Raw genomic sequence first — 14,439 nt, forward strand, 5'->3', positions numbered from 1 at the left:
GGACAATCAAATTAAAACTAGATCTAGAGAGGAACAAGGGTTTCTCCCTCTAGAACAACAAAAAAACCAAAAACTAGCTAAAAATTATGTCCTAGTGTCAAATGAGTGATCTCCCTCCTTCTCCTAGCATCCTTGGGTCTTTTTCCATGCAGAAACAGCTTGAAATTGGGCCTAATGAGCCTCAGAAATTGCAGGCACGATTTTCTTTAACGAGGTCACATGCAGCTTTCCACGCGTGCGCGCCATGCGTGCGTGCACGCCGATTGCTTTTGCGATCCACGCGTGCGCGTCGATAGAAATTTCCTGATCCGCGCGGAGGCGTCCATCCTTGCGCGCTGCTTCCAGCCAATCTCATCCACGCGTGCGTATGGAGTGCGTGAGCGCGCCGATGCTGCTTTTCCCAAGATCTCAATTCCTCATGTTCCTCCCATTTTGTACATGCTTTCTCCCGCTCTTCTACGTCATTCCTATCCTATAATTCCTGAAATTACTCAACAAATACATCACGGCATCGAATGACAATAGAAGAGGATTAAAATATGGCAATTTTAAGGCAAAATAAGCATGTTTTCCATCATGGAGCAATATTGGGAAGTGAACACGAAACCATGCATTTCTTGTGAATAAGTGCGAGAAATGTTGATAAAATCCCCTAAAATAAGCACAAGATAAACCACAAAATCGGGGTTTATCAGTGCCCAATGCGTGTATGTGATGGCTATAATTTTGCTTTCTCACGCGTGCGCGTACACCACGCTTACGCATGAGTTGCCTTTTTTTCTATCGACGCATACGCGTCACTGACGCGTTCGCGTTGTTTCACGTTTTTCAAATCCAAATCCTGGGCTCTTTATCACGGACGTTGGAGGCTAGCGTTTGAGGCAACGTTGGACTCCAACGCTCGTGTAATGACATGTACACGTGACCCACGCGTACGCGTGGATGGTCAATTTTGCCATTCCACGCGTGCACCTCACTCACGCTTGCGCGTGGATACATAAATTTTGCTCTTTTACGCGTACTCGTCGAAGACACATACGCGTCACTCAAAATTCATTTAGCTCCATGATTGAACTTTTTATCACCACGTTGGGGCTAACGTTGGATGTCCAACGCTCCCTCCAACGTGGGCATCAGTGACTCATACAGAAGTTTGCTCTATTTCTCTTCCAACGTTGGAGGCAATGTTGGTGGTCCAACTTGGCCACCAACGTTGCTTCCTCTTTTTCTTTTCCAAGCTCCTTCTTCAACCTTCTTTTATGCTTTCTTTCACCTATCATCAATCAATACATGCATCAAAGCCTTGCTAAATTCATAAGAATTCTGATCATTCTTAGCACACAAATAATTATAACATAATTCTCATGAAATTGCATCAAATTAATCATAGTTGGATGAATCTAGGTATGCATGAATTTCTACCCAAATTGCTTACTTATAGCTCAAGAAAGTGCATAAAACCTATTAAAAACAAAGAAAATGGCTAGTAAAACTAGCCTAAGATGCCCTGGCATCACAACACCAAAGTTAAATCTTGCTTGTCCCTAAGCAAGTACTGAATTATTGAGAAGAAAGAATGAAACAGAAGGTGATGTTCATATCAGCAAGGCATTATTAGTAGCTCATGAGGTTTTATGCAGACAATGCAGTAGCTAACTTCTTATTGATCTTTAGGCATAGACTGTCTCCTTTAAGCATCCATTAACACACTGCTATGACCTCTTATTATTCACTCATCCTTAGTAATTACTTTGCTTTATTTTTTTTCTGTAAACTTGTTTCTTACTTGTAGCTTAGTGTCATGTGTAGCAGTAGCTTCTTTAGCTCATTTGTACTCAACACATATTCACTACAGACACTTGGCTCATAATTCTTCTTAAGACATTGATGCCTAGCACCTCTTTGGATCACTAAATGCCTTGTAACTAGGTTGGTCTTGATAATGGACTTTCGGTTGATAATCTCGGGTTAGTTAACCCAAGTTACCATGTGTTAAAGTACTCCATAGAACATAGTCATCCAAGCAGATCCTAGTACAGAGACACCACATGCATATATCCTAAGGTCCAAGCTATTGGTGTCTAGCCTTATTCTTTGTTTCTTCTGTTTTTGTTGCCACTTTTGGCTTTTCTTCTCTTTCTTTTTATTTGTTTTTCTTTCATCTAAGGGTTCTTATTTGCTAAGATTCATAGACAACAAGATAATCTACACTAAAGGGGAACAATCTATCCTTTTATTCATTATAAGTGAGCTACTACACAATCAAACATATATACCACTACTTACTGTTATTTCACTTCTTGCTAAAAAGGAACTGTTCCACTTCTTGTTCAAACATTTCTTTTATTTAATTGAAAAGACTTGGGGGACAAGACAAGCATTTAACAAGTGAAAGTAGAAGCACACACACTTAGGCTAGCATACTTATTACAATATTAACATAACTGCAAAACAACTACAAGTTGACCATTAACATGGGCACATTCAAACTTCCAATTCAGAGCATTTCAAAGCGGATGGAATTAAGTAACAATACAACCTCTTGGTGGTGCCTTCTAGTTGCTTCTCTCTGCTATCATCATCTATGGCTTTAGTGTTCTTTGATGATATTGCATAGTTCTTCCAAGGGTTGATTGAATCCCTGCAAAAGCTACTGAAAGCTGCTTGTTCCCCAAGCACTTGAGAGATGGTTAGCATGCATGTATGCTTGTGATTTTCTGAACTTAAGTTAGTGTGGAATACCAAACTTAGTTCCTTGCCTACTTCTACATGAAGCCGAGTAAATACATGCATGAAGCATCAAGTACTTTTTATTAATAAAGTAAACTATGAACCATAAAACCACTATGAACTAGATAACAAACTAGAAACTAGGAAACAACAATTTTTGAGTAATTTTCTCTGATTGTTTGGAGCTGATAACTAGCTATGCTGAGGGTGTAATGTGTTCTTTAATAAAAACCATGGTGGAACACCAAACTTAGATTTACACACTCACCCTTGAATTTCTTTGGTGTGCAACACCAAACTTAGCTCCTAGCAATGCAGAGAAATCTCTTTACTCTTTTATTGACAAGCTATGAAAAGAGAATTAGCTTTGGTTGGGTTGCCTCCCAACAAGCACTCTTTTATCGTCACTAGCTTGACGGTCAGCTTACTGTCAGGGCAGATTGTAGTGCCTGCGATCCTCTCCTCTCACTGTGAAACTGTCCCCATTTGATTCCTTGATGATTTCCAAATGCTCCAGGGAAAGGACCTTTCTGATTATAAACACTTCGGATAACTGAGATGGAATGGTTGGAAGATGTGGTAGAATTTGTGGATGGTGGATTGATATCACATTGTCTCCAGGGGAGAATCCTTCTGTAGAAACCTTCTTGTTTCTCCATTCCCTTGGCATTTTGTTCACAACTCGTTTCTCTTCTTCCATTAGTGCTCCATTGATTCTTGTGTTAGGGAGATCCTTGTTAGCTACTCTTCCTGATTCTTGTGGTTTCGGCTCTTCCTTGAACTCCATCGGTTGCTTCATCTCTTGAGCTTCTTGTTTATCTATCAAGGAAAGCTCCAGATGCTTGCCTGGTGGTTCATTGTTGTTCTCCTTCAGAGAGCTCTCACTGTATTCTTCCTTTAATTTCTTGCTCTCTTGCTCAGATTCATGCACGGGCTTGGAGGCCTAGAAAGTGAGCTGCTCATCATGTATTCTCAGTATCAACTCTCCTTGTTCTACATCAATGAATGCTCGACCAGTAGCTAGAAATGGTCTCCCCAAAATAATGGGATGGAGGTAACTTTCCTCTATGTCCAGAACAACAAAGTCAGTCGAGAGGAAGTAGTTTTCTACTTTCACCAATATATTTTTGACTACCCCTTCGGCCTACTTCTGAGTTTTATCTGCCAATTGGATGATTACATCCATAGATCTCAGCTCATTGATTTGCAACTTCTTCAAAAGAGATATAGGAATCACATTTATGCTAGCCCCTAGATCACAAAATTCTCTGTCAATTTTTGTCTCTCCTATGGCACAGAGAATATGAAAGCTCCCTGGATCTTTTTTCTTCAGGAGTACATCCTTCTTGATGAGGGCACTACATTCCTTGTTCATTGTCACTGTTTGTCCCCCTTTTAAGGTTCCTTTCTTGTTCAGCAGCTCTTTCATACATTTGATGTAGGTGGGCATCTGTTGGAGAGTTTTGATAAAGGGGATATTGACACTGAGAGATGCAAACACATCTAGGAATCTTGAATATGACTTTTCTTTTTCATCTCCCTTGAGTCTCTGAGGAAATGGTGCCTTTGGCACATAAGGTTCAAGGGATTCCTTCTCTTTTTGTTCCTTCCTCTGTTCAGGGCTAGCCATTTCTTCTATCTCCCTTACATTCTTCCTTGACTCTCCTTCATCATGCTCTGAGTGTCTGGAGCATTCTTCCTTCAGAACTTCTTCACTGCTTAGATTGATTGACTTGCATTCTTCCCACCTTACTTTCTTGGTTTCTCCTCTTGGGTTTTTCTCTGTGTCACTTGGAAAACTATCAGTAGACTTTAGAATTTGTTGTGAAAGATGTCTTACCTGAGATTCGAGATTCTTAAGGACCTCCCCTCGGCTTTTCATACTACCTCTCACTTCTTCCTTGAATTTTTTCATGTCTTCACACTCCATGCAAAGGTTTGCAAGCATAGCTTCCATTTTGGCCATTCTGTCATCATCATGTGGTGATGGTTAGTTGAAGTTGGGGTGTTGAGAGTGGTTATTATGGTTTTGATATGGTGGCTGTGAATAAGTGTTTTGTGTGGTCTGGTATGGGTGTTGGCTGGAATTTTGGTAAGTGGAGTTGTTATACTGGTTTGGATTATGGGATCTGTGGTCTTGGCCTTGGCTTTGTTGGTTCTCCCACCCAAAGTTTGGGTGGTTCCTCCAACCAGAGTTATAGGTTTTAGAGTATGGATCATTAGCTTGCCTAGATGAATTTCCAAGGTAATTAGCTTCCCCCCAGTTAACTCCTTCTTCTGTCTCCAATTCTTCTTGGGGTGATGGTTGAGAGTGGATAGCTGCAGCCTGAGTCTTCTCTATTTACTTGGTTAATTCAGCCAATTGCTTGGTGATCGTCTTGTTCTGGGACAGGATTGCATCCATATGGTTTAATTCTAAGACTCCCCTGTTGTTGCTCCTATTTGAGGCATAAAATTACTCATTGTCAGCCACTGTCTCTTTAACATCAATGGCCTCTTCAATGGTCTTCTTCTTGTTTAGGGAACCTCCAGATGAGTGGTCTACAGCCTTCCTTGATTCACAATTCAGCCCTTCATAAAAGATGCAGATTTGCACCCACTCATTAAATATATCAAGGGGACATTTCTTTGTCAAGTCTTTGAATCTCTCCCAGGCTTCTGTCTAAATGTCTGCACTTCAGTTCTTAGCTTGTTTACTCTTTGTGGAGGGTAGAACCTTGTTAAGAATCTGTTCATTACATCTGCCGAGGTTGTCAAGCTTTTCTTGGGGAATGATTCCAACCATTTTGATGCTTTGTCCCTCTAAGAGAATGGAAACAGTAGCAATCTATAGGTGTCAGGATGAACACCATTAGATTTAACCGTGTCACATATCCTTTGGAATTTAGTGAGATGCTCATTAGGATCCTCTTGGGCACTTTCTCCAAAATAGAAATTGTTCTGGACAAGCGTTATGAGCTGAGGCTTCAATTCAAAATTATTAGCTCCACCTCTTCTGGCATGATTATTCACCTCTCCTTCACGATGGTTTTCCGTATCATCCTCCATGGCTATATCAAATTATTCCTCCTCTTCTTCTGCACTGGTGCACGAAATTGGGATCTCTAAAACGGCGCCAACAACTTGGTACGCACGATCGTAATCTCACTTCTTTTTCAAGTAATAAACCTTACGTGAGTAAGGGTCGATCCCACGGAGATTGTCGGCTTGAAGCAAGCTATGATCATCTTGTAAATCTTAGTCAGGCAGATTAAAATGGTTATGAGGTTTTGATAATTAAAATATAAATAAAATATAAAATAAGATAGAAATACTTATGTAATTCGTTAGTGAGAATTTCAGATAAGCGTATGGAGATGCTTTGCTCCCTCTGAATCTCTGCTTTCCTACTCTTTTCATTCAATCATTCATACTCCTTTCCATGGCAAGCTTTATGTTGGGGAATCACCGTTGTCAATGGCTACCGTCCGTCCTCTTAGTGAAAATGGTCCAAATGCGCTGTCACCGCATGGCTAATCATCTGTCGATTTTTGATCATGTTGGAATAGGATCCATTAATCCTTTTGCATCTGTCACTACGCCCAACACACGCGAGTTTGAAGCTCGTCACAGTCATCCCTTTCCAGTCCTACTCGGAATACCACAGACAAGGTTTAGACTTTCTGGATCTCAGGAATGGCCGCCAATAATTCTAGCCTATACCACGAAGACTCTGATCGTAAACCAGGAGGCTAAGAGATACACACTCAAGCTATTGCAGATAGAACGGAAGTGGTTGTCAGGCACGCGTTCATAAGTAAGAATGATGATGAGTGTCACGGATCATCACATTCAACAGGTTGAAGTGCGAATGAATATCTTAGAATAAGAATAACCTTGAGTTGAATAGAAACACAATAGTACTTTGCATTAATTCATGAAGAACATCAGAGCTCCACACCTTAATCTATGGGGTGTAGAAACTCCACCGTTGAAAATACATAAGTGATGAAGGTCCAGGCATGGCCGAATGGGTAAATGAAATAAATCACTAAAAGGGTTTACAGAAATAAATCACTAAAAGTAGTTTTTATATTAAACTAGTAACTAGGGTTTACAGAAATGGGTAAATGATGCAGAAATCCACTTTTGGGGCCCACTTGGTGTGTGCTTGGGCTGAGCATTGTGCTTTACACATGTAGAGACTTCTCTTGGAGTTAAACGCCAGGTTACAGCCTGTTTGTGGAGTTTAACTCTGGTTTGGAACCTGTTTCTGGCGTTTAACTTCAGAATAAGGTAGGAAGTTGATGTTTGAACGCCAGTTTGCGTCCTTAAAACTTGGGCAAAGTATGGACTATTATATATTGCTGGAAAGCCCTGGATGTCTAATTTCCAACGCAATTGAGAGCGTGCCAATTGGGATTCTGTAGCTCCAGAAAATTTACTTCGAGTGCAGAGAGGTCAGAATCCAACAGCATCTGTAGTCCTTCAACCTCTGAATAAGATTTTTGCTCAGGTCCCTCAATTTCAGCCAGAAAATAGCTGAAATCACAGAAAAACATACAAACTCATAGTAAAGTCCAGAAATGTAATTTTGCATAAAAACTAATAAAAACTTAGTAAAAACTAACAAAATTATACTAAAAACTACCAAAAAATAATGCCAAAAAGCGTATAAATTATCCGCTCATCACAACACCAAACTTAAATTGTTGCTTGTCCCCAAGCAATTGAAAATAAAGTAGGATAAAAAGAAGAGAATATACTATAAATTCCAAAATATCAATGAAACTTAGCTCCAATTAGATGAGCGGGACTAGTAGCTTTTTTGCCTTTGAACAGTTTTGGCATCTCACTTTATCCTTTGAAGTTCAGAATGATTGGCATCTATAGGAACTCAAAATTTAGATAGTGTTATTGATTCTCCTAGTTCAGTATGTTGATTCTTGAACACAGCTACTTTATGAGTTTTGGCCGTGGCCCTAAGCACTTTGTTTTCCAGTATTACCACCAGATACATAAATGCCACAGACACATAACTAGGTGAACCTTTTCAGATTGTGACTCAGCTTTGCTAGAGTCCCCAATTAGAGGTGTCCAGGGTTCTTAAGCACATTCTTTTTGCTTTGGATCACGACTTTAACAGCTCAGTCTCAAGCTTTTCACTTGACACCTTCACGCCACAAGCACATGGTTAGGGACAGCTTGGTTTAGCCGCTTAGGCCAGGATTTTATTCCTGTGGGCCCTCCTATCAACTGATTCTCAACTATTTATCACAACTTTGCACAACTAACCAGCAAGTGCACTGGGTCATCCAAGTAATAAACCTTACGTGAGTAAGGGTCGATCCCACGGAGATTGTCGGCCTGAAGCAAGCTATGGTCACCTTGTAAATCTCAGTCAGGCGGATTCAAATGGTTATGGTGAATTGATAATAAAAAAGATAAATAAAACGTAAAATAAGCGTATAGAGATGCTTTCGTTCCTCCTGAACTTCTACTTTCCTGCTGTCTTCATCCAATCATTCCTACTCCTTTCCATGGCAAGCTTTATGTAGGGCATCACCGTTGTCAATGGCTACATCCCATCCTCTCTGTAAAAATGATCCAATGCGCTGTCACTGCATGGCTAATCATCTGTCGGTTCTCGATCATACTGGAATAGGATTTACTATCCTTTTGCGTCTCTCACTACGCCCAGCACTTGCGAGTTTGAAGCTCGTCACAACCATCCATTCCCAGATCCTACTCGGAATACCACAGACAAGGTTTAGACTTTCCGGATCTCAAGAATGGCCGTCCTTGGGTTCTAACTTATACCACGAAGATTCTAATATCTCGGACTCGGTCCTCTGTATTAGATATCTAAGAGATACTCATTCTAGCTTGTTTGCATGTAGAACGGAAGTGTTTGTCAGGCACGCGTTCATGGGTGAGAATGATGATGAGTGTCATATAATCATCATATTAATCATGTTCTTGGGTGCGAATGGATATCTTAGAGAAGGAATAAGCTTGAATTGAATAGAAAAACAGTAGTACTTTGTATTAATTCATGAGGAACAGCAGAGCTCCACACCTTAATCTATAGAGTGTAGAAACTCTACCGTTGAAAATACATAAGTGATAAGGTCCAGGCATGGCCGAATGGCCAGCCCCTAAACGTGATCTAAAGATGAAACTAAAGATGTTCTAAAGATGTAAATACAATAGTAAAAAGTCCTATTTATACTAAACTAGTTACTAGGGTTTACAAAAATGAGTAAATGATGCAGAGATCCACTTCTGGGGCCCACTTGGTGTGTGCTTGGGCTGAGCATTGAGCTTTACACGTGTAGAGGCTTCTCTTGGATTTGAACGCCAGTTTGCGTCGTCTAAACTCGGGCAAAGTATGGACTATTATATATTGATGGAAAGCCCTGGATGTCTACTTTCCAACGCAATTGAGAGCGCACCATTTGGAGTTCTGTAGCTCCAGAAAAACTACTTTGAGTGTAGGGAGGTTAGAAAATACCTGAAATCACAGAAAAACACACAAATTCATAGTAAAGTCTAGAAATGTGATTTTTAATTAAAAAATAATAAAAATATACTAAAAACTAACTAAATCTTACTAAAAACTATGTAAAAACAATGCCAAAAAGCGTATAAATTATCCGCTCATCACAACACCAAACTTAAATTGTTGCTTGTCCCGAAGCAACTGAAAATCAAATAGGATAAATAGTAGAGAATATACTATAAATTCTAAAATATCAATGAAACTTAGCTCTAATTAGATGAGCGGGACTTGTAGCTTTTTGCCTCTTGAATAGTTTTGGCATCTCACTTTATCCATTGAGGTTCAGAATGATTGGCATCTATAGGAACTCAGAGTTCAGATAGTGTTATTGATTCTCCAAGTTCAGTATGTTGATTCTTGAACACAGCTACTTTATGAGTCTTGGCCGTGGCCCTAAGCACTTTGTTTTCCAGTATTACCACCGGATACATAAATGCCACAGACACATAATTGGGTGAACCTTTTCAGATTGTAACTCAGCTTTGCTAAAGTCCCCAATTAGAGGTGTCCAGGGTTCTTAAGCACACTCTTCTTTTTCTTTGGACCTTGACTTTAACCGCTCAGTCTCAAGTTTTCACTTGACACCTTCACGCCACAAGCACATGGTTAGGGACAGTTTGGTTCAGCCGCTTAGGCTAGGATTTTATTCCTTTAGGCCCTCCTATCCACTGATGCTCCAAGCCTTGGATCCTTTTTATTACCCTTGCCTTTTGGTTTTAAGGGCTATTGGCTTTTTGCTCTTGCCTTTTGGTTTATAGAGCTTTTGGCTTTTTCTGCTTGCTTTTTTCCTTTTCTCTTTTTTTTTTGCCATTTTTTTTCTGCAAGCTTTTGTATTCACTGCTTTTTCTTGCTTCAAGAATCATTTTTATGATTTTTCAGATTATCAAATAACATTTTTCCTTTTTCCTTATTCTTCAAGAGCCAACATATTTAACATTCATAAACATCAAATTCAAAAGACATATGCACTGTTAAAGCATACATTCAGAAAACAAAAAGTATTGCCACCACATCAAAATAATTAAACTAGTTTCAAGGATGAATTCGAAACCATGTACTTCTTGTTCTTTTGTTTTTAAAACATTTTTCATTCAAGAGAGGTGATGGATTCATATTCATAACTTTAAGGCATAGACACTTAGACACTAATGGTCATATAGTAAAGACACAAACATAATTAAACATGAAGCATGGAAACCGAAAACAGAAAATAAATAGACAAGGAGATTAAGGAATGAGTCCACCTTAGTAAGGGTGGCGTCTTCCTCTTCTTGAAGAACCAGTGGTGCTTTTGAGCTCCTCTATGTCTCTTCCTTGCCTTTGTTGCTCTTCCCTCATAGCTCTTTGATCTTCTCTAATTTCATGGAGGATGATGGAATGCTCTTGGTGCTCCACCCTTAGTTGTCCCATATTGGAAATTAATTCTCCTAGGGAAGTGTTGATTTGCTCCCAATAATTCTGTGGAGGAAAGTGCATCCCCTGAGGCATCTCAGGGATTTCATGGTGAGGAATTTCCTCATGCTCATGTTGAGGTCCATGAACTCTTATTTTCTCTATCCTTTTCTTAGTGATGGGCTTGTCCTCTTCAATGAGGGTGTCTCTGGCCTTAGGTGCCATAAATGGTTATGGAAAAAAAAGCAATTCTTTTACCACACCAAACTTAGAAGGTTTGCTCGTCCTCGAGCAAAAGAAGAAAGAAAGGATGAGAAGAAGAAGAGATGGAGGAGATGGAGGTGATTGGTGGAGGTTATTTTGGGGAAGAGAGTTATGAAAAGGTGTGAAGAGGAGAGAAGAAGTGGTGGGGATCCTGTGGAGTCCACAGATCAAGTGGGGTCAAGGACTTAACATCCCTGCTCCAATTAGGCTTGTAAAATGCCCTTGCTGTACAATCCTGGCGTTTAACGCCAGACTGCTACCTGTTTCTGGCGTTAAACGCCAGGTAGATGCTTGGTTCTGGCATTAAACACCAGCTTGGTGCTTGTTTCTGGTGTTAAATGCCAGACAGATGCTTGTTTCTGGCGTTTAACGCCAGCATGCCTCTCCTCTAGGGTGTACTATTTTCAATGCTGTTTTTCATTCTGTTTTTGATTTTTTAGTAGTTTTTGTGACTCCACATGATGATCAACCTAATAAAACACGAAATAACAAAAAAGAAAATAAAATAGATATGATTAAATAACATTGGGTTGCCTCCCAACAAGCGTTTCTTTAATGTCAATAGCTTGACAGTGAGCTCTCATGGAGCCTCACAGATAATCGGAGCAAGGTTAGAACCTCCCAACACCAAACATAGAGTTTAAATGTGGGGGTTCAACACCAAACTTAGAGTTTGGTTGTGGCCTCCCAACACCAAACTTAGAGTTTGACTGTGGGGGCTTTGGTTGACTCTGCAGTGAGAGAAGCTTTTCATGCTTCCTCTCCATGGTTATAGAAGGAGATCCTTGAGTTTTAAACACAAGGTTGTCCTCATTCAGTTGAAGGATCAATTCTCCTCTATCCACATCAATCACAGCTCTTGTTGTAGCTAGGAAGGGTCTTCCAAGGATGATAGATTCATCCTCATCCTTTCCAGTGTCTAGGATTATGAAATCAGCAGGGATGTAAAGGCCTTTAACCTTTACTAGCACGTCCTCTACTTGTCCATAAGCCTATTTTCTTGAGTTGTCTGCCATCTCTAATGAGATTCTGGTAGCTTGCACCTCAAAGATTCCCAGTTTCTCCATTACAGAGAGTGGCATGAGGTTTATCCCTGACCCAAGGTCACATAAAGCCTTCTCAAAGGTCATGGTACCTATGGTACAAGGTATTAAGAACTTTCTAGGATCCTGTTTCTTCTGAGGCAATGTCAGTTGATCCAGATCACTTAGTTCATTGATGAGCAAGGGAGGTTTATCTTCCCAAGTCTCATTACCAAATAATTTGGCATTCAGCTTCATGATTGCACCAAAGTACTTGGCAACTTGCTCTTCAGTGACATCTTCATTCTCTTCAGAAGAAGAATACTTATCAGAGCTCATGAATGGCATAAGGAGGTTCAATAGAATCTCTATGGTCTCTAGATGAGCCTCAGATTCCTTTGGTTCCTCAGAAGGAAACTCCTTGTTGATCACTGGACGTTCCAGGAGGTCTTTCTCACTGGGATTCACATCCTCTCCCTCCCTTGTAGGTTCAGCCATGATGGTTAAATCAATGGCCTTGCACTCTCTTTTTGGATTCTCTTCTGTATTGCTTGGGAGAGTACTAGGAGGAGTTTCAGTGACTCTTTTACTCAACTGGCCCACTTGTGCCTCCAAATTTCTAATGGATGACCTTGTTTCATTCATGAAACTTAAAGTGGCCTTAGATAGATCAGAGACTATATTTGCTAAGCTAGATGGATTCTGCTCAGAATTCTCTGTCTGTTGCTGAGTGGATGATGGAAAACGTTTGCTATTGCTAAACGTATTTCTTCCACCATTATTAAAGCCTTGTTGAGACTTTTGTTGATCCTTCCATGAGAAATTTGGATGATTTCTCCATGAGGGATTATAGGTGTTTCCATAGGGTTCACCCATGTAATTCACCTCTGCTATTGTAGGGTTCTTAGGATCATAAGCTTCTTCTTCAGAAGATGCCTCTTTAGTACTGTTGGATGATTCCTTTAGTCCATTCAGACTCTGAGAGATCATATTGACTTGCTGAGTCAATATTTTATTCTGAGCCAATATGGCATTCAGAGTATCAATTTCAAGAACTCTCTTCCTCATAGGCGTCCCATTATTCATAGGATTCCTTTCAGAAGTGTACATGAATTGGTTATTTGCAACCATGTCAATGAGTTCTTGAGCTTCTGTAGGCGTTTTCTTTAGATGAATGGATCTACCTACAGAATGGTCCAGTGACATCTTTGATAGCTCAGACAGACCATCATAGAATATATCCAAGATGGTCCATTCCGAAAGCATGTCAGAAGGACACTTTTTGGTCAGTTCCTTGTATCTCTCCCAAGCTTCATAGAGGGATTCACGTTCTTTCTATCTGAAGGTTTGAACATCCACTCTAAGCTTGCTAAGCTTTTGAGGAGGAAAGAACTTGGCTAAGAAAGCCGTGACCAGCTTATCCCAAGAGTTCAGGCTATCTTTAGGTTGAGAGTCTAACCATACTCTAGCTCTGTCTCTTAAAGCAAACGGGAAAATCATAAGCATGTAGACCTCGGAATCAACCCCATTAGTCTTAACAGTATCACAGATCTGCAAGAATTCAGTTAAGAACTGAAAAGGATCTTCGGACGGAAGTCCATGAAACTTGCAGTTCTGTTGCATCAGAGAAACTAATTGAGGTTTAAGCTCAAAATTGTTTGCTCCAATGGCAGGGATTGAGATGCTTCTTCCATGTAAATTGGAATTTGGTGCAGTAAAGTCACCAAGCATCTTCCTTGCATTGTTATTATTTTCGGCCATGTCTCCTTCCTTTTCGAAAATTTCGGTCAGATTTTCTCCAGAGAGTTGAGCTTTAGCTTCCCTTAGCTTCCTCTTCATAGTCCTTTCAGGTTCAGGATCGGCTTCAACAAGAATGTTTTTATCCTTGTTCCTGCTCATATGAAAAAGAAGAGAACACAAAAGAAAATATGGAATCCTCTATGTCACAGTATAGAGATTCCTTACGCAAGTTTAAGAAGAGAAGAATGTAAGAAGGAGAAGAGGAAAAATTCGAACACAGAGAAGGGGATGGGGTTCGAATTTTTGGGTGGATGAGAAGTGTTAGTAGATGAATAAATAAATAGAAGGAGGTGAGGAAGAGAAGAATTCGAAAATTTAAATAAATAGAATAAAAATATTTTAAAATTAAAGTTAAAATTTGAAAATTAAAATTGAAATCAAATTAAATTAAAAATTAAAATAATTAGTTAGAAAAAAGGGAATTTTGAAAAAGAGGGAAGGGATTTTCGAAAATTAGAGAGAGAGAATTAGTTAGGTAGTTTTGAAAAAAATAAGAATCAATCAAAAAGTTAAGTGGTTAATTGAAAAAGATTTGAAAATCAAATTTGAAAAGATAAGAAGTTAGAAAAGATTTTGAAATTGATTTTGAAAAAGATGTGATTGAAATTTATTTTGAAAAAGATTTGAAAAAGAAATTTAAAAAAGATTTGATTTTGAAAATTAAAGTTGATTACTTGACTAACAAGAAAC

The 14,439-nt window shown here is 39.5% G+C and overlaps 1 non-coding gene across 1 annotated transcript; it reads left to right on the forward strand.

The window, feature by feature from the left end:
* Positions 1-13,209: 13,209 nt before the first annotated feature.
* On the forward strand, positions 13,210-13,317 carry LOC148548758 (small nucleolar RNA R71). The gene has a single exon (XR_015897673.1). It is a non-coding gene; the product is annotated as a small nucleolar RNA R71 (small nucleolar RNA).
* Positions 13,318-14,439: the final 1,122 nt, after the last annotated feature.

This window comes from Arachis ipaensis, chromosome B8 (genome assembly GCF_059453495.1).
Source record: "Arachis ipaensis isolate K30076 ecotype BB chromosome B8, ASM5945349v1, whole genome shotgun sequence".
NCBI classification, from domain to species: domain Eukaryota; kingdom Viridiplantae; phylum Streptophyta; class Magnoliopsida; order Fabales; family Fabaceae; genus Arachis; species Arachis ipaensis.